The 18959-nt window shown below is 57.0% G+C and overlaps 1 pseudogene; it reads right to left on the bottom strand.

Annotated features, from left to right (window-relative positions):
• Positions 1-4972: 4972 nt before the first annotated feature.
• LOC119091663 (sodium-coupled neutral amino acid transporter 9-like) lies at positions 4973-18770 on the bottom strand (annotated as a pseudogene).
• Between the last annotated feature and the right edge of the window lie 189 nt (positions 18771-18959).

The following is an 18959-nucleotide window of genomic DNA, read 5'->3' on the forward strand; positions in this document are numbered from 1 at the left end:
ATTGTCGCGTCGTTCATATTTGGCGTTTGTGAGCACGATTTCCAGATAAAAAACGGCCTTCAATTGGCTCTCAATCGATGTTGTGCAAGGAACAATGACGTAATAAAGCAATGACGCATTGGGGAGCATATTGCTGAACAGGGAATTAGTCCCGTCTGGAGCAGCTTTTTCCACATAAACGCATACCAATAGCTATGAATGAGCTTATTTCATTCTGTCTGATGCTTATTTCGACATCTTCGAATGTGGAACAGTTTCAGTAAATGCACAGTTAAGCATCGTTCCAGTGAATTATTGAAATACGTTAAGTGTACGAATGCATTTTGATTAAATTAAATATTATTGGTGGCAAATCATTCCACGTAGCAATGCTAACGTTGTGTTATTTTTCATTATGTTGTCAGCCGTGCTGACATGCAAAAAGCACGTTTCCGACTTAAGCGTTTTGATACTTTTGTAAAAATACTCTTCCACTAACCGGCAGCTCTTAAAGGGAACATTCCACGTCCGCGTGGGGATTCTGAACTGAAAAGGCCATCTCGAAGATCACCCATTGCAGTTCACATCCCTGCTCTTCTTACGACCTAAACCCTTTTAGGTTCTGAGCTGTGCGTAGCAGGGCGCCGGGGGCCGTCCGCTACCATCGCGTGCCGCCCATCGCCGTTCCAGCGAGAACTGGACGTACTGAATAGAGGCCAAATCCTGGCGCTTAGGCGCGGGGCCTGAGTTTAAGTGCACTCGTCTAACATATTCAGCCTTAATGTGCGTTTAAACGGAGTGTCCCACCTTTGGGGCATATTCAAAAATCATGTCCAGGTGAAAGCTCAGGATCACTTACGTCTTTTAATAGCACTGGGTTGTGCCACTGAAGCGCCGTCGGGATAAAATAAAGATATAAATTCGAATGATTTCCGAATTCAAATTACGCTGTCAACGCTATGTAATAGCACCACACATCTTCCTTCGCAGCTGCACCTGTCGCAAAGGCCGTCACCATGACGACGGCGGAACCTGCTGAGGGCCGTTGTCTGCTGTTACGGGTTAGAGGTGCCACTTTTGAGCTGTCTTAACCTGCACATTGTGGGTCTGCGGGCTTTAAAGTGGCGCCTGGACTGGTGCAAATAAAGAAACGTTTGTGACTGGCTCAGCGGGCGGAAAGCGTCTGTTGTCGAGAAGTCCATTGGTTAAAGTTTGGACCAATGCGTTTCTGTGGACCATATGATGCTCCCATTATACGTACTTTCCAAAGCCGAAGTGCGCCTCGAAAAAGAGCTGCTGCGGTAAGAGCCATCGAGAATAATCAAACAATATTATAACGTTTCGTTTAATCTGTGGCATAATAGCCTTATGGTTGCCTTTTACTCTCAGCAGAGTGTTTCAAGCTTTCGTAGAATTCATTACACAAACATTTTGACAAATTAGTGTGTTGCAAACATAATGGAGCACGTCCGTTGAAAAAAAACAGGATAAGGAAAAAATATTACTTTTATGGTACCCACCATAGCACCCACCGCGTTGCCTGTGATCCTTAAGCTCCATCACAGTACACTTACAGATCTTGCCACTCAACGGAGCGTGCCCTGGTCGACGCCGTTGAGCGTGAGGTACGTCGGATTGACGCTGGGCACATTGCCGCCGTCACCTCCATTGATTCATGCTGTGCCTTTGATAGCGTCGACAATGACATCCTCCTGGCAAAGCCGCAGTGGTATGACATTGATCCCAAGTGGTTTGAGAGCTATCTCTCTGGTCGGCGGCAGATGGTGAGAGACGGTCGTCTGTCTTCCGCTGGTTCACTGCGTCCCTCAGGGATCCCTGTTCGGCCCTATGCTCTTCAGCACCGTCATGAACGGCCTTCCGTCTTAGCTCCCTCACGGACGTCTAGCGTCCTATGCCGACGAGACCCAACTGCTAGACTCCGCTCATCCAAACCCACTATCCGTTTTGAGATCCCGACTGGAGAAAGCCTCCCAAATGATGCAATCCTGCTTCACATCAAACTCCCCTGGAATGGATTCCGCCAAAACAACCTTGCTCCTCCTTGGCACTCCGCAATTCCTGAAGAAAACCTCATCTTTTCTTGACATTGCGGGGTGCAAATTAAGCCCTTTGCCGTCCGTGAAGATGCTGAGGGTTGCTTCTGAAAGCGTTCTTTCCTGGGAAATGCACATATCCCATATTGTCAAAAAGTAAACTCCATCCTTTCCTGGCTGCCTGAAACCCGTCACCAACTTACGCCCGAGATTCACAAACTTTCATCCAGTCCCATGTTTTCCCTCATCTTCTGTGCTGCCCCTTCTGTACTGCCTCGGTCTGGGGTGGGGCTGCCTCTGCGTCCCACCCCAGTCTCTGCTCTCCAGTCCCAGCTGCTCTGCTCTGCAGCCCCACCCCAGCACTCTGCCAATCCAGTCCCATGTTTTCCCTCATCCTCTGTACTGCCCCTTCTGTACTGTCTCGTCTGGGGTGGGGCTGCCACGTGTCCCCTGAACACGACACAAGGGGTGATAACTGAGGCCAGGACCGCCACCAGTGCCCGTCGGCGAAATTCAATGGCGGCGACTGTTCAAGCGCTGGGCTGACGTGGTAGTGACATCGTCACGCATCGTAAAGGTCTCGCTGTAATTAGGGCCTTAAAGGCTCACAAGCTCCGGTCCGGCTCCTGCTCACCCCGCGAACGGCTAAATGCCGGCATGTCACCCGGGCGGCAGCGACGGGCGCCCTTTATCTGCCAGCTGCTCGCCTGTCGGTAGCACGCAGGACTTTTTCGCATCGCACGACCCCATCCTGGAGACGCCCCCGCCATCACCGCCTCTCGCAACCACGAGTTTCGCACCAGCCTAGAGGATCTAGACGGTCCCGTTATGCAATCGTTTCTTGCTTGGCTTTGTTGAACATGTGGTGACAATTTATATTTTGATTAGTCATTTTGTCTTTGACGATGTTGTGTGAACGACTGGACGGTTGATAACGTGCAGATGTGGTTGCGTCGTTGTCATGTTTAATATTGGGTGCATTACTACTGCTGTATGTATAACGAGTCAAACGATAAGCAACTTGTTGGAATGATTCGTGAATTCAGTGGACCGAACTGAACTGATAGTGGCGAGCATGGACTCCAATGAGTACCCTCCCGCAGGAGCGGCTACTTCAAATAGAAATTCTGAGCTATCCAAGTTTTACGGAACACTGGTACTACGGATCAGATCGGGAGCATCTGATCTAACATGAAGTGAAAGTGCAAAAACGTGGCGTACTCTCTTTAACTGCGCATTATATGAGCACCACTCCTCTTGCGGAGCAACTACATGGCACGGCTGTCCACTGTGGAGAATACCAGGCAGTCCGTGGAGAGGCGCCGCCGAGAGGTAGTTACTCTTCTGTATTGCTCCAGTGATGGAAACACCGGGTCATCGCTGTGATGCGCTGTGCGCCGTCTTGGAAGCAGGAGTGTGGAGGTTATTTGTTTTCAGTCCGCTCCGGTGCCCTTTTTACGGCTGAATACTAGCATAACCTCATTCCCCACCACTAAACGACTCCGGGACCGTGCCGACCAGTGATGGCCACGCCCATGGCGGGATGGCGTCTCAGTGGCTTGTGAACGGCACGTGCACTCCCCGGCAGTAACCATTAACGTGATTGGCGGCCACCACCCATGCTGTGCACTGATGGCAGAGCTTCAAAATTCCTGCGGAAAACAATAGATGAATCGGTGCCTGGATGGATTCACAAACGCTTGTGTTAGCCTGGTATCCCCGATGGGGTAATTGCGCACATGGTTTAGAGACGTTTAGACGACGCTTGAGCGGACGACGCCACACGCCCGCACAGTCAATCTTCCGAGCTTACGAGACTTCAAATGTTGGGAAGCGTATTATAAATATATTGTCTGCACAGACTCTCGGTATCCAGAGCAAGGACATTTTGGCCAACCCAGATGTAGGGCCGACTTTCCTGAGTATCAGAAACCAGACACACTGCGAATGTCCACACGCTTAGTGGTGGCCCCTGCGCAAATACTTGCATCCACAGCATGTGTGGAAGCGCCAGGCAAGAATGGGACATGTTCTTTTGTACAATAGTTTGTCATTAAATGCGGCGCGATGAGAATTCAACATTTCTCACGTGTTCCAATAATACAGACATTGGCTGTTCGCTCCCATGCGACAGCGAACATGCAGAGCCAAGCCAGCCAGTCATAACATGTAAAAGCCAAGCACGACACCGGCACCACCCGATGGCCTCCACCGGCTGAAAGAGACGCCATGAACCCAGCAGCGACACAGCCTCCCCCTGTTGCAGAGGCCCCACAGGGCGCGATAGCATACCTCCACTCAGCTCTGCCCCCGTAAATGAAGCCGACACAGCGCGACACCCGTTCCGCACGCGTCGCCCCAGCGCAGCGCCACGCCAACGGTGGCGCCGCACGCCGATTAGGTTCATTAGCAGACCGCGGCCGCCCGCCGGTGGCGGCCGCGCGGCCGGGTGGCTTCCGAGGCTGTCCGGGCCGCTCCGCCCGGCCAGTGTTGGGGCTGCGGCGCCACCGTTCCCTGGCCGAGCACGGTAAGCTCCCGCGCGCACAGTTACACGTCCGGTCCGCGGGACACCGCGGAGCGTTAGAGTACATGGCAGCCCTGCGTCACACGGTACGTTACACGTTACGCCGCGCCGCACGTCATGCAGCGCGGAACAGCTTAAGTACTGCGTGACAGGTTATAGCTGCGTCAGGCGCCTGCCGTGGACGCACCGCCGCCACCGATCATCAGCCGTCGATGCTTGGGCTCTGGCACCCTCCGGCTCAGCAGGGACGCGGAGGCCTGCCAGAGCACAGCCCAATGCAGGCCGCCCACAGCTCCGCAGCGCGCGCGTCACAGCACCATGGCACACGCATCTCAATAGCTTAGAACACGCGGGATGTTCATCCGTAGCCTCCGGCTGAGTCTAGCGGAGCCTGAGAAGTGCCACGTAACCCCCCCCCCCCCCCCCCGCTCACACCGTTTGCAAGTAAATACCAGCCTCTGAAATCCTCCAATCAGGTCGCTGGCCCCGACGAAGGTCCTCAGGCAGCGTGAGGTCAGCGGCAGCGACACGGCCGAGGTCCCGGAGAACTGCCGCGCACCAACGACACCGGCCAGTCTCCACGACGTCCTACGCATCAGCCGTCGTCAGTCCGTCTTGACGACAAACTGCAGGATGAGGTTGACGACGCCGAGCACGACGAGGCCCGAGTGGAGGAGCGCGGCCGGCCAGCGCAGTCTTCCGCGCCGGTACGTGCCCACCAGGTACGTCACGCACGGGAAGGTGAAGATCCACGCCATGCCGCAGAAGGCGCCCGAGAAGCGCAGCAGCTCGCCGATGTGCGGGTAGAAGACCGCCACGGCTACACAGGCGATCACCACGGCGGTGTTGAGCGCCAGCACGCGGCCCGGCCCCGGGTAGGTCGTGCTGTAGATGAATGTCATCAGCTGGGCGCGGATCATGAACCCCAGCAGCGGAAACACGGTGCACATCTGGAAGAAGAGGAAGATCCGCGCACCGATTGACATCGGGTCCGTGCCGAGGAAGTTGTCCAGGAAGTTGTCTTGGATGCAGGATTTGGCGAACGGCCACGCCACGAAGAACAGGAGGCCAATATATAGGTACGTAAGGAACACCAGGAAATAGGCGATGAAGAGGTCGCGAACATTGTTTTCCTGGTGCTGGTTGCTCTCCATGATTCTGCAGATACAGTTGTGGATGAACATGGCGAGGGAGAGCGTGCCCATGGCTACCGGGAAGTTCGGCCGGAACAGCTGGACGTAGTCTTGAGCTGCGACGTCCGTGAAGCTGACGTTGATGCCGAACTGTACGGACTTGGTGGTGACGAAGATGATCATGTACAGCACCGATATGGTGCCCATGCCGGTGAACTTGGTGAAGAACGTGGGACTTTTGATGTTGAGTAGCGGATATAACAGCAGCACCAGGAAGAGCGGCGTGGTTTGAGCATTCCACATCTTGTCGTAAAAGCTCTCCTCGCCGACAGCACTGGTAGCGGCCTCCAGAACCTCCACCACAACGTTTTCCGGGCAGTACGCGCCGTGGATCACTGTTGCATTCACATCATACTTGCTAAAGTTCCAATTGCCAGATCATAGAAGAAGTCCACCGTGCGGTACAGGAAGTTGGTCATAAGCACCCAGTACACGAGCATGGCGCCCAGCAGTACGGCGACTGAAAAGAGAATGCCGAAGTACTCCCAGTGCTTGGAGAGGACGTCGCGCATGATGTTTTGGAAGTCGTGCGTGGGCGGCGGGATGCGCAGGCGCGCCTGCATCGTTAGCACGCGGTACGCAGTGAACACGCAGACCAGTCCCATCGCCACGAACGTCAGCATGGAGGAGATGAAGCCGGACTGCTCCACCAACCAGGGCATCGACAGGATGCTGGTGCCCATCATCGTGTTCCAGATGGCGAACACGGTGATGATGGACGCGTTCTTCGACTCCTCGCCGGGACGAGGCGTGCGCACGAACGGGATGAAGAACTCTGCCGGGATGAGGTGGTCGGGAATGGTGAAGTGCGGCGGCTCCCAGACCGCCGACTCGTCCGCCTCGCTGCCAGTCTCCGAGTCGTCGCGGCGCGCTAGCCGTCCACTCGAGCCCATCACCTTGCTGATGTAGTTGAAGCGGTTGAACTTGGCCACCTCGCTGTCGCTCGCCTCGGCGCCCGAGTCATGTCTGTAGCGGCGCGTGCCCGGCACCTGGTGGTAGTGGTACGGCCGGCGCGAGCGCTCGCCGTCCGACTCGCTGGTGGCGCCGCCGCGCGACGCGCTCCTGGCGCCGCCTGTGAACGAGGCGGTGCGTCGCCGCGACGCGTCCGACTCGCTCGCGCGCTTTTGGCGTCCGGTGCGCGGCGTCGGCCGCCGCCCCTCGGCGTCAGAGAACGGGCCGCGATCGGGCAGCGGCGGCCGACGCGTCTGCTGTTCGACATCCGGCGTCGGCTTGCCGCTGGGCGGCTTGAGAAGCGGCGTGCGCTCGGTGGCCCTGGGCGGGCGGCCGCGTGCCGACATGGCGGCCCGTCACCGCTGGCCGTGCCAGACCACACCCCGGCGGCGGCGGCGGCGGAGGCCGACAAAGACGCCCGCGCCGACCGACGGCCCGCGTCACCAACACTGCACCACTGACACGCGCCGGCACCACCACCACACGCCTGCGTGTTGTTCACCAGTGTCGTCGTCGTCGGCGACTCTGCCGCGAAAGGGCGGCGCGCGCAGCGACTGCACGCGGCGGCCGGCGCCCAAGGTCACGTCGAGCGGCGAGTAGAGCACCGCCCGGCTACCGGCGATACCAGCCCATCACCGGGGACTACATGCAGGGGACCTAAAGGCGAGAGAAAGAGGTGTTAATTGTGCGTAAGAGACAGAGAGGGACAGTGAAGATGTGACCAGTCACCACCACAAAGGAGACCCAGTCACCAAGCGCGGCACAACAAAGCAACACGCGCGCAGAAGCTGTCAACGCACGTCAGCAGTGACACAAAAACCGCTGTTCTGTTGCCGCAGCTGCCTCACACTGCATGTACATCACAGGATACCAAAATCGCCTTGCTTTGGGGTTGCTGAAAAATAGAGACACGCCTCTTGGCAGACATTAACAACGTCGCTAACAGCTAACAGTCGTGAGCATCGCCGCGCGCCGAAGGCAATCTGCCCTCTCATCAATCCCAATATGGTATATAAGTGACACGCAAGGTAATCAATACTTTGAAATTATGGTAAGTGGTGAGTGCAGTCACGAAAAAACGCCAGCCAGTTTAAAAAGCAGGCGGTACGTATCCAAACTATCTACGGTGAGAGAATGCACACGTCGTCAATTCTAGTAAGTCCCAGCGTTGTAAGTAAGTCTCGCTTTGCGTTGGAAAACCAGATCTACTGACCTAAATTGCCTGTAATTTATCACCGACTCAAGACACAGCCTGCTGCAGCGCCAGATGCCCCTGCACCGTGTTCTTATTAATTTGCCTTCGTCGCGAGCGCGCAAATGGCTTATCACTGACAACAATCTTTGAGGCCAGTTTGCTGATGCATATTGCCCCGTCTGTACATTGGCGTCACCTTAATTCAGAGGCGGCGGATCCGCACGGAGAGTTGAAGGCTCACACAGTCTGTTCTCGTTTCTTTAATGCGACGCTCACGTTGTGTCTTGGATGTGGGCAGCAGCCCTCATTCAATTCCTAGCCCGACGTCACCGCACAGTCCCTGCCCTTTGGTGTCTTGCTTTCTCTTTACCCGAAGCCAACGCCTCTCAACCTTAAGTCATGCCGTCGCTGTAACGTAGTGTCTTGGTAGCCGCGTACATGGGGCATCCCGTTATTCGTTTGCCCTGGTAATTTTCTTTCATCAACCTCTATTCTCGCTGTCCCATTTCTGCAGCGGCATCTCGATCCAGACATCCCTGCGCCGGCCCTTCCCATACGACAACCAGACGTCCGTGAACCCTGCTACACCGGCACCGCGCACAGCTGTCCGCTCCACCGGTGACTGGCCGGCTCCTACAATTCGGGGCGTGCTGCCGGCTCAGCTGAACGCCTGGCGCTTCGTCGCGTCCCGAAGCGGTCGGCGCCCGGGGGTGGCGGCCGCCGTTCCGGTCCGCTCCTCGACCGGCGACCCAGCCGCCGGCGGCCTGCCACTGTTTATGGTGGCCGACCGTCCGGACATGCAGATCGGCAGATCCGGGTCAACGGCATGCACGGACAGCCGGCCGGCACTCGCCAGGGACGAGCACGAATGTCAGCCTCGGGACTGCTGGTGCCGGCCGGCCGGTCGCATCTGATCGCTGTCACCGGGCGGCGCCGACAGCGGCGGCGGCAGTCCCAGCGCCGCCCCGCCCCAGCAGACGACCGGGGGTCCCTGCTGACGTCACAACGACCCCCCGGACCAGGCGCGGTACCCAGCAAGCCTGCAGCCGTGTCTGGTCCGGGGGTCGCCCTGCTCGCCCGCCGCGGCGGGGAGCGGACGGCAGCCCAGGGCGGCCTGTTTCCAGTCAAAAGGTCCCACGGGACAAGCAGTTACTGATTTTTGTCTAAGAAGCCTCTGGAAATATATTCTGAAGCCGGTTACGCCGTGCGAAATGCTTCACGACGAATGACACGGACATTGCGAAGTGTATGCTAAGGAGTATTGTGCATGGGCTTACATCGCTTCTCATAAAGAGCGAAAGCTTTGAACTCCTCTTACTGAACTGCAAAACCTCATCTCCGACACAGCCTCGGCTATGTCATCTAATGCCATCGGCGGCGCCGGTGGCATTATTCTCCGTTCTCACTTTCCTGGGCTGTTTGCTTCACCACGCATAAACTTAGTGCGACTGCTTCGTCGCAGCTTAGGCAATCGGGAAAAAAAGAACACAGCGGGATGACGGAGTGGTATGGTAACGACTCCGGCCAGCGCTTACGTAAATCTCTGTTTCAGGCATGCCTGGTACGCAAAGGCACTACGAGTAGCGACAGCCGCGGCCATCCCATGTGGCAACATGCGATCGCTTTCTGCTTCACTGCACCCGGGAACTTGGAAATGGACCCAATTCTGGGAAAGCGTTGTTTAATGTGCTGATCAGTCACAATACTCATTTTTGTTTGCACACATCAAACAATCTCGTCTTTTGGAAAATGATTTAAAAATTACTAGAAAATTTACAAAGATGGTAGAAACTCAGCATTCTAGTGCAGCACGGCATAACACAGCATCTGAACTAGCGCCTACGCATTGCACTCACCCCTCTCAGGCCTATACATTCCGACAATCCGAACTGTCTCCGTTGGTATTGGGAAGATCAATCTGCTCGTGTTTGCGAGCCCTAACTACAGCCTGACCGGATGTCTCTCTCGCGTCTAAGCCAGCTGGTTGCATCCCACTGGCTGGCGTGACAGCTTACAGTTTCTACTCCGACCGTATTACGTTCGCAATTGACGGCGCCGCATGCACGCCGCGACTGAAAACAGGTCGCCGTAAAGTTACCCCACTCGGTGCCCAGTAACGGCTGCGGTCGGAGGGGTTGCCGCAGTCGCCTACCCGCGCTGTCGCCGCCGACTACACCAGATTACACAAGCGTTTCGCATTCCCGAGACTCAAGGGATTACGTGCACGTGACCTGTCAGCGTGGACATCTTCCGTGACCGGAGGTCGATTGTTTTGCTGTTTTGCGCCGGAAGCAATTCTCTGATAGGATTCTGGCTCAGATTATGCGCCGCCTAGCAATTATAAAGCGGTGTATAGCCGATGGGGAGGCCCTGGGTCAAGTACCACGTCTGGTAAACAGCTGGCGGAGCCGCAGCCTGAATGGTTGCCTCGTTGGCTCGACAGCCGAGCAGGGAGCTCAAAGGAAGGTAAGACATCGGCCGGTAGCAGACATACATTACCATGCCACATTTTGCACGGGATGGTATGTCATCAGTTCATAGGCGGCGACGTGGATCGCATCTACCACTTCTCCGTTCCAAATAACGGCAGACAAAACGTGTGACATGAGGACAAATCGTTGTATCTAGAAGTTAAAACATATCATCATTTGGAGTCCAGCGTAAGATCATTCGAGGGCCTCGAGAATCGAACACGAACAGAATGGATGGATGCTACTGGATGTATACGAATATGATATGATATGAATGTAGATATGGATGTAGGACAAATTGCATATCTAGAAGTTGAAATCCGGAGTAAGTGACAATTTCGTGGAAATCGAGCTAAAAGGTTGCTTTAAGCTGCTAATAGCAAAAGAAGCCACACAAAGAAATATTGTCTGCCTTAGTTATTTCGGGTATTGCAAAGGGGTGGGAAACAGCCCCATATGCTTCAAATCAGGTTAAACAGGCATATAGGAATACAGGTATTCCATCTGTTTGACGCGCGTACGGAGACCGCATTTCCAGTTTCCGCAGCCTGAAATAATAGCACCTACCAGCCCCCTCCTTCCCCCAAAGGGAATACATGACCTGCTCACCATAGTGCAAAAATACCAATAACCGATGATATGCAGGGCAATGACATACAAGTGTTGACCGATCTATGACAGAGATGACAAAGCAGTGTCACGGTGGCTGTTGGCACAGGAGATGACGGTTTGGAATACAGTGAGTGCTAGGTAGAAGCTCGGGCTGTTTTTCAGTGTGCGTTGTTCACTAATCGCCAAACGCGCCGCTCACTTTTCCATCGTCACGCGGCACACCCGAGACGTAGCTCATGACTTAAACAAAAGCCGCGCCGCCCGCACCCGCCCGACCGCCTGCGCACGTGGGCGTGAGACGCGCCCGAGGTCGGCTCGACGGCCGGCGACCGCGCGGGTCACCCACACCGGTCAGGTGGTGTCGGCGCGACGGTGGCGCCGCGGCGGACGCAGAACCGACACGCCCGAGTGCGCGGCGCCCAGCGAGGGCCCGAGCCCCGGAAGCCGGAGCATAGCGCCCGGCGTCTGGAGGCGGAGGTGTAACGGAGGACCGGCGGCCGGGCAGAACGGGAGGGCGCGGGCTGAATGTCCCGACACAATGGAACAGTAGAGGCCTAAGAAACAGCAGCAACGATGGACCACTCGCTTCCGTGCGGCCCGGGCGGTAGTGTACGCGGCACACCGACCTGACAGTCGGTCAAACGCTCGGTGGTCGCAGTCCAAATGTAACATTCGGCACTAGATTAAGAAAAACGTCCGCCCCCACGCTTTGGCATTGAGGCACCGGACAGTGCCCGACTCAACATAAAAACAAATTTTGCGCTGTGTGCACTGACTTACATTATCTGAGGCCAGTGCCGCCCATGAGCGGTCGCCCTCGGTGCTACGACTCGAACCAGTGAACACGCTCCCCTGAACGGCGATCTCACGGCAGTCAGCACCCCATGCGGCAACCACTGTAATCGAAGTCGAAGTCGACCACCCGGCGCCACTCGCCAACTCACGGCCTCGACTGTCTGCGGTGCCAGGTGCTGACCTCGGTTGACCTTGAGCGGGCCGCTCCCCGGTGCCGTCCGCCCGAACTCGGGCCGTGTCACCCGTGTTGACTCACCCCAGCCGCCAGCCGTGCAGCGCTTTGTTCTCCAGGGCGCCGGCGCCGCCTCGCCAGCAGAGCACGGAGCCATGGAGGGGGCGTCCGGCGTCTGCCGCACGTACGACGAGGTCGGGTGCAATGCGCGAGGGCGCGCCAGCGTGCCCAAATGTGAGTAATTAACTGCATAGGCCTGCCATTCCGTATGCAAACCGTCGCAAGAAAGTAAATATCGCATGCAGGCGATCTGTTTCTTATACCGATGACGTAAAGGCCTGCTGGATTCTGAGCTTCGCTGCACGGCTTGTCCGCCGTTTGTCCCGAGACCGATCACAGGTCAGTGTGCTGGAGGTCTGTCGCTGTTGAGCCGTAACGCCATCATGTATTTGCTCAGGCATCTTATGGGCCTCTGGAAAGATGATGTTGCCGCCGTTCCGACTGTCAACGGCTTCCGCTTGCTTAATGCCGCATTACGTTGAACAAGTTCTTTCCAGAACTCAAAAGGCATGCATTTGCACGCCCACGTAAAATGCGTATCGTGTTGGGTTGTGCTGTACATACAGGTCGTGATGTGAGGTTATCACGAATGGCTGTTAGAAGTCAGCTCACTGCCAACTTCCGTTCTCAAGTTATGATCAGAGATGGGCGATAAGGGGGGGGGGGTAATAAACAACAGCGTCTCACTCAGTGGCACGTTACGCCCTCTCCTCACGCCTTCACTTTCACATTTGGTTAAGCAAGAAAGATTGTGGCAACAAGTTTGTGTAACAATATGGGCAGCCCGACAAGTCTGTGACAACACGAATGAAATTATCAGTCCATACTCAGATGAGTGCCACTGGACCCGCCTACTCGCTGTGGGTTCAACGCACGCCGCCTAATCCAGTATCCTGAACGGAAAACATGTGCTGGCAAAAAAACGAGTTCTATCACCGCCCAGGTTCACGTGCCGTGCGGATGCTGGAGATCGGTGACCGAACTTGTTATTTGCACCGTCGCACTGACGCCTTTATTGTGCACCGACGAAAATATCCGCAACGAATCAAAGAATAACATGTGTGATTCCCCATAACAGGTTATCTACTCGAGCAGCAAATTCCGGCCACGTCCGCAACTCGCTGGGAGCAGTTTTCTAGTTTTTACAACTTCGTGACGTGCGGCCGAGTTGTCTGGGCTTGCGAAGGTCGTCTTAGCCCGAATTACGCTGACTGGCATGGTCGTGCTGGGCATTGGCATTATCGAGCCCATCGATCAGCGCACACGCCTGCAAGAAGGCGCTTCAAAAGCTATGTTGATCACAGCTTGTCCTGCTTTCCACAGGCTATGGTTGTTGATCCAAATATGAGTAGGAAAAACTGGCTGCAAATGTTTTAACCCTTTTACCGTTATTACGTGCACACTGGTCCAGTAACACGTGTGAGTTTGCTAGCCACAGAGGGCAGCCACCTGTGCAATGACAAAACTGTCCCGCTAGCCAAGACCACGAGCGCTGTACATTGTGTTCGCGCCGTGCGTGACACGTGAGCGTTAGTAACCGGGAGTACGCCTGATCGTATCACCGGTCGGAGAGTGGTCCTACCTCAAAGATGTTGGTCATTTCGACGCTTCGGTCCCCGTGACGTCTCACGCAAGGGAGCAATACTCCTGCTCGAGAATACTGACCCATCCCTGCCGGCCAGACCCAGTGGCTAGTCTCATGAAGGGGAGATACTAACCCTTCCCAAATTGAGCCGCACTGCCGCACATCACGAAACTACTCTGCAAATTTGTTCTTGCATTCTTCATTCCAGAATCAACATTTCAGGAAAAGTGGCCTGCTTCAAGTACCATCTTCATGTACCTTCTGCACATGTGCCATGCGATGCAAAATAATATTGAAGTTGCAACATCGCTTTTTGAAACACGTCACAAGGCCAGGATTACGTGGCACGGCCGGGGTCTACAGGTCACGATATACAGCTAGAGCAGCCCACTCCTAAAACGGGTCGAATATGCAATATACAAAGTCTCAGATGACACCGCTGCGACCCAGCATTGCCAAAAATAGTCAAAGGTGATGAGCCACCCTGCTTCTATCGAGCTGGGAAACCTAGGTAGCATACGTGGGACGTTCATTTCCAATCACACGGTCAGCATAGGACTTCGCTGGGCATGGGCTAAGGAACGTGCCACACAACGAAAGAGCCAAACCCCCCTTTTGACGTCGATTGTTTCCCGCATCACAACAGTGACGGCACTGTTCAATCTCACAAGCGAGAACGGGTTACGAGCGCAACGGCTACTTACGCCATTTCGTCAACTTTAAAAGTGGGAAAGCAATGGTTCCCCACCCCCTCCCCCTTCCGTTCCTATGCGCTTCACGCTCGACGTCAAACCATGCGTTGGAAAATGCGCAACAGAGTCCAAATCTCCTCAAATGTTATGCACACACAAAGCAACACGTCGAATCTGTGCGGATTTCGCCCAAGCCATTGATGCAGAATTTGTATCATACGCATAGGCACCAGTTTTCCTTAAGCATGCGAATATTCTGCTACAATCTTCAGAAGTCCGTACTTATCACTCGGCCCTGCCATGCAGCGCACGCCTGATCGTTATTCGGTTTGGTTTACATGCGCTGCTTCGCGGCTTGGCCGCACTGATGTCGCTGTGAGGTCGTCCTTCACCCGACGCCAGAGGAACGGAGCGAGACGAGACCCCTGGGGGTCCCCCCTCCTCCGACGCCAGAGGAACGAGCGAGACCGAGACCCTGGGGGTCCCCCCTCCTCCGACGCCAGAGGAACGGAGCGAGACCGAGACCCCTGGGGTCCTCCTTCCTCCGACGTCAGAGGAACGGAGCGATACCGAGACCCCTGGGGTCCTCCTTCCTCCGACGCCGGAGGAACGGAGCGAGACCGAGACCCCTGGGGGGCCTCCTTCCCCCGACGCCAGAGGGTCGGAGCGAAACCGAGACCCCTGAGGGTTCTCCTTTCTCCGACGCCAGAGGAACGGAGCGAGACCGAGACCTCTGGGGGTCCTCCTTTCCCCGACGCCAGGGGCCGGAGCTAGGCCGAGACCCCTGGGGTCCTCCTTCCTCCGACGCCGGAGGAACGGAGCGAGACCGAGACCCCTGGGGGTCCTCCTTTCCCCGACGCCAGGGGCCGGAGCTAGACCGAGACCCCTGACACGGATGTCGTCACCCAGGCGGTCCAGCAGTGCCGACCGCGCCAGCCCGGAGCGCACCACAGTATTTGCATTTGATCACGACTCGTTGCGCACCGCGGCAGCTCCTGGAACGCGACACGGCTGGGCCTGGGTGACAACGCGGCCCGCGTGCCCCCGCGGCCCCTCAGCAACAGGCGGCGCGGCCGGACCGGTCGGCGCAGGTCGCCGGCAGAGCTGCCCGTTTTTGCGGCGGCGGTTCGGGTGTCGACGGACACGTTCCGGCCACCTGTCAGTCGCGGCGCCGCGCGCCGACAACGCTCCGCGCATCGGACCGAGACAGAAACCGGGACCGACACCGACCGAGACCGAAACCGGGATTGAACCCGGCCGGGGACTGGGAGCGCAGGTTGAGACGGAACCCAGATCAGGAATGGAGTGGTGGAGCCAGTGGCTGTGGCCAGTATATTAATCATGATACAAACGACGACACCGGAATCGAAACTGGAACCCAGACGAGGGCCACGACCTGACCCAGGACCAGTTAATGAACGAGTCCACGACTGAGCCTGCGACGGAAAACATAATGCCACGGCCGTCACAGAGCGCGGAACCGCGGCCCCGCCGGACGAAAAAGTCCATGAGCGGCCCGTTACAGAGCCCGTGGTCAAGCCCGAGAAAACACCGTGTCGCTGACGGGACCCGAGACAACGGACACAGTGGCCAGACACCGTAACACTCAGGCTCCGAAAGACCCTGAGAACGGAATAATCATAAAAATGGTTCGCCTCAGTTCAAAGCCCCATACAAATATGGAGGAATCCCCTCAAAGACAGAGTCTGTGACCGAGACCAACAGAGTATCGCACACTCCACGGAGCCCGAGGTCGAAGATCCACTGGCTGTTACCGACACCGAAACAGAGACGTGGCTGGCGACGGCGGCGACACCACGGTGCGTGCCCGCCGGCGGGCGCGGAGCCTGGCTGCTGACGCGGCGGCGCGTGGCCCAGACGGAGCCGGCGGTGCGGAGCGTGGCGACGGTGGGCACACGGTGCCGACACGGGCGCAAATAAACAGAGCGGCCCGCGCCCCCGAAACAGGCGACTGAAGCTCCAGCCGGGCCGCTGAGTGTGCGACCGTCGCCACACCGCCACGGACCGGGTCGGTCTGGGTCGCTCGGATCAGGCCGGCTGCACTGCTGGCCAGCGTGGCCCCGGTCCGTGTGCATGTCACGAGGGAAGCGAGGTCGGCGGAACGCAGGCTCCGCCAGAGAAAGACAGATGGGGATGGCCGGGCCACGATGCGCCAGAACAGTCAGACCAGCGGAGAGTGGCACCCGGCCTCAAAGCACGCTTAGTCAGCACTAGTCGAAGGCGCGCCCGCCTCTTTAGTTTGGATGCCTCGTTCTCCCGCCAGGTGTTGAGGCTGGCATACAGTTGCAGGGGTAGTCTGAAGTGTCGTCGCATTGCGTAGGGAATCAAATGAGTCTGGCGTTAAGTGCGTGCTGTCCTTTGACCAAGGTCGTCGTGTATGCACGTCCAGACAGGGGGCATTGCAAGCGCGCAGTTTCAAGGCCGCGGTGGTCATCCAGGCCTGTTCTGGCGATGGAAAACGGCCCAGCGTGCTCTGGCGGAAGAGCATTATGATAAACGATGGTGTCCAAATGGACCCGATTCAAAGTCCCGCTGTGCAGACCCCCACAAATGCAGTGATGCAGCACCGGTACACGGCGTACCCGGTGATACAACACTCTTTTTCTCCGTTTCTCCGTTCCGCCCGTCAAAACCGGCCCACCCTGAGTGGCTATTCTTCCCTGGACGTCAGGGCTGCGCAGCCTGAAGCTGGCTGGAAGCCGCCAACACTAAGGGCCTGCCGCAGCCAGGCCAGCATCACCAATGGCCAGTGACGGCCGGCGACTGTAGGCAACCGCAGACAGGGCTGTACACTGAGGTCCTGCCGCAGCCAGGCCAGCAGCACCGATGGCTAGTAACAGCCGGCGGCCAGACAACCGCAGGCAGGGCTTTACACTGAGGTCCTACCACAGCCAGGCCAGCAGCATCAATGGCTAGTAACGGCCGGCGGCCAGACAACCGCAGGCAGGGCTTTACACTGAGGTCCTGCCGCAGCCAGGCCAGCAGCACCGATGGCTAGTAACAACCGGCGGCCAGACAACCGCAGGCAGGGCTTTACACTGAGGTCCTACCACAGCCAGGCCAGCAGCACCAATGGCTAGTAACGGCCGGCGGCCAGACAACCGCAGGCAGGGCTTTACACTGAGATCCTACCACAGCCAGGCCAGCAGCACCAATGGCTAGTAACGGCCGGCAGCTATAGACGACCGCAGGCGGGGTTACACGTGCACATTGGCAGAATGACTGCCGCCTGGACGCATACGAGCCGTAAGGTACCGAAGCCACCGTCTCCAGTGATGTGGTGAACGTACGGCAACCCTGAGCCTTTCCGCGGTTGCCGAGCCTGGGCGGGGAGGGGGGGTTAACCTTATTCTACCGAACATAAGCCGGCTAGATGTGGACGAGGACGCTTAGGACCGCCACGCCGTTGTTACCTGCCGCAGCAAATAGCAGGAAGAGGGGTCTGGCCCGGATTCATTCAGAGGCGGCGAAAACAACCAAGATGGAAAAGGGACGGAAGGTTTCCAAAACGCGAAGAGACACCAAATATTTCGAAGCACGGCAGCATCAGGTGGATTCAATAAGATCGCAGAAAATTGGCTAAGTTGTGTTTTTTTAATGTCCGTCATTCTGGACCGTGAGCACCCGATTTCCAGCGCCGGCGAAAGAAAAGTACGCGGATGGAGCAGCGACAAGTCTTAAACAGCGAACAGCAGAAACTGTTTTTAAATTTAATTTCTAAGCATCTATGCTGCCCAACTCCTACTCAGACCTATCAAATTTGACGTGACACACAGATGCCGCCCCCTCCGCTCTCCCCTCTTTGCAGTTCGATATTGGACTCCGCTCACCTGCTGGGACAGGCAGAGGCACCGCCGAGACAGAGCCCCGGGCCCTCCCACGGGAGGATGATCGCGTTTCACGATAGATGAGTACCGGCGGAAAGCTAAAAATCGGCGTGATGTGTGCTCAACGAGCTCCAGGCCCCGCATTTGAGAAAATCCTAGCTGCGCCCCTGGGCCGCGTCACGCATTGTTGCCGGGTTCAGCGCATAAACGGTGCTGCTCTCTGGCGTGTGGCAACATCACCTCGTATGTCTAACGGCCTCTGCCCCTCAACGGTGTTCAGTAACGGTATCCCCGTTATTTCGTGAAGCGCGAAGGAAACCATTACATAAAGGCACACCGGAGCGTCAAAACGCCAGCGACGTCCCAAACATTCCAACAATGCGTCGTCTCTCCCACGGCTCCTGCACTATCACGTGGCGATCAGTTCAGTTCAGGTGAACGGACAACTCACCATGACCTGGCGGTGGCGATGGCGTCGGCGTCTTCAGGCGCTGAACGCGGACGCAGTGACGCCGTGCGGGGCCGCGCGCGGTCGTTCACCACCACCGCCCCTGTACTGCAGCCAGACCAGCTATCTCCTGCACGATAAGCACCGCCGTTCGCTCGCCCTGCCCCGCGCCCTCGCCGGCGCCCCCTCACACACCGTCCACCCGCCGCACTTCTCCAGCGCGCGAGCGAACGTGCCTCCTCCATCCAGCCCGCCGGGCACCGGCTGCTCGCGACGACACCCAATCGGCGTGCCGGACACAGCGCGGCCAGCCGTCCGCAGCCAATCAGAGTGTGGCTCTCACAGACGCGAGCCGCACGCTGCGGCCCATGTCAATTACG

This window comes from Pollicipes pollicipes, unplaced genomic scaffold (genome assembly GCF_011947565.3).
Source record: "Pollicipes pollicipes isolate AB1234 unplaced genomic scaffold, Ppol_2.1 Scaffold_3447;HRSCAF=4054_pilon_pilon_pilon, whole genome shotgun sequence".
NCBI classification, from domain to species: domain Eukaryota; kingdom Metazoa; phylum Arthropoda; class Thecostraca; order Pollicipedomorpha; family Pollicipedidae; genus Pollicipes; species Pollicipes pollicipes.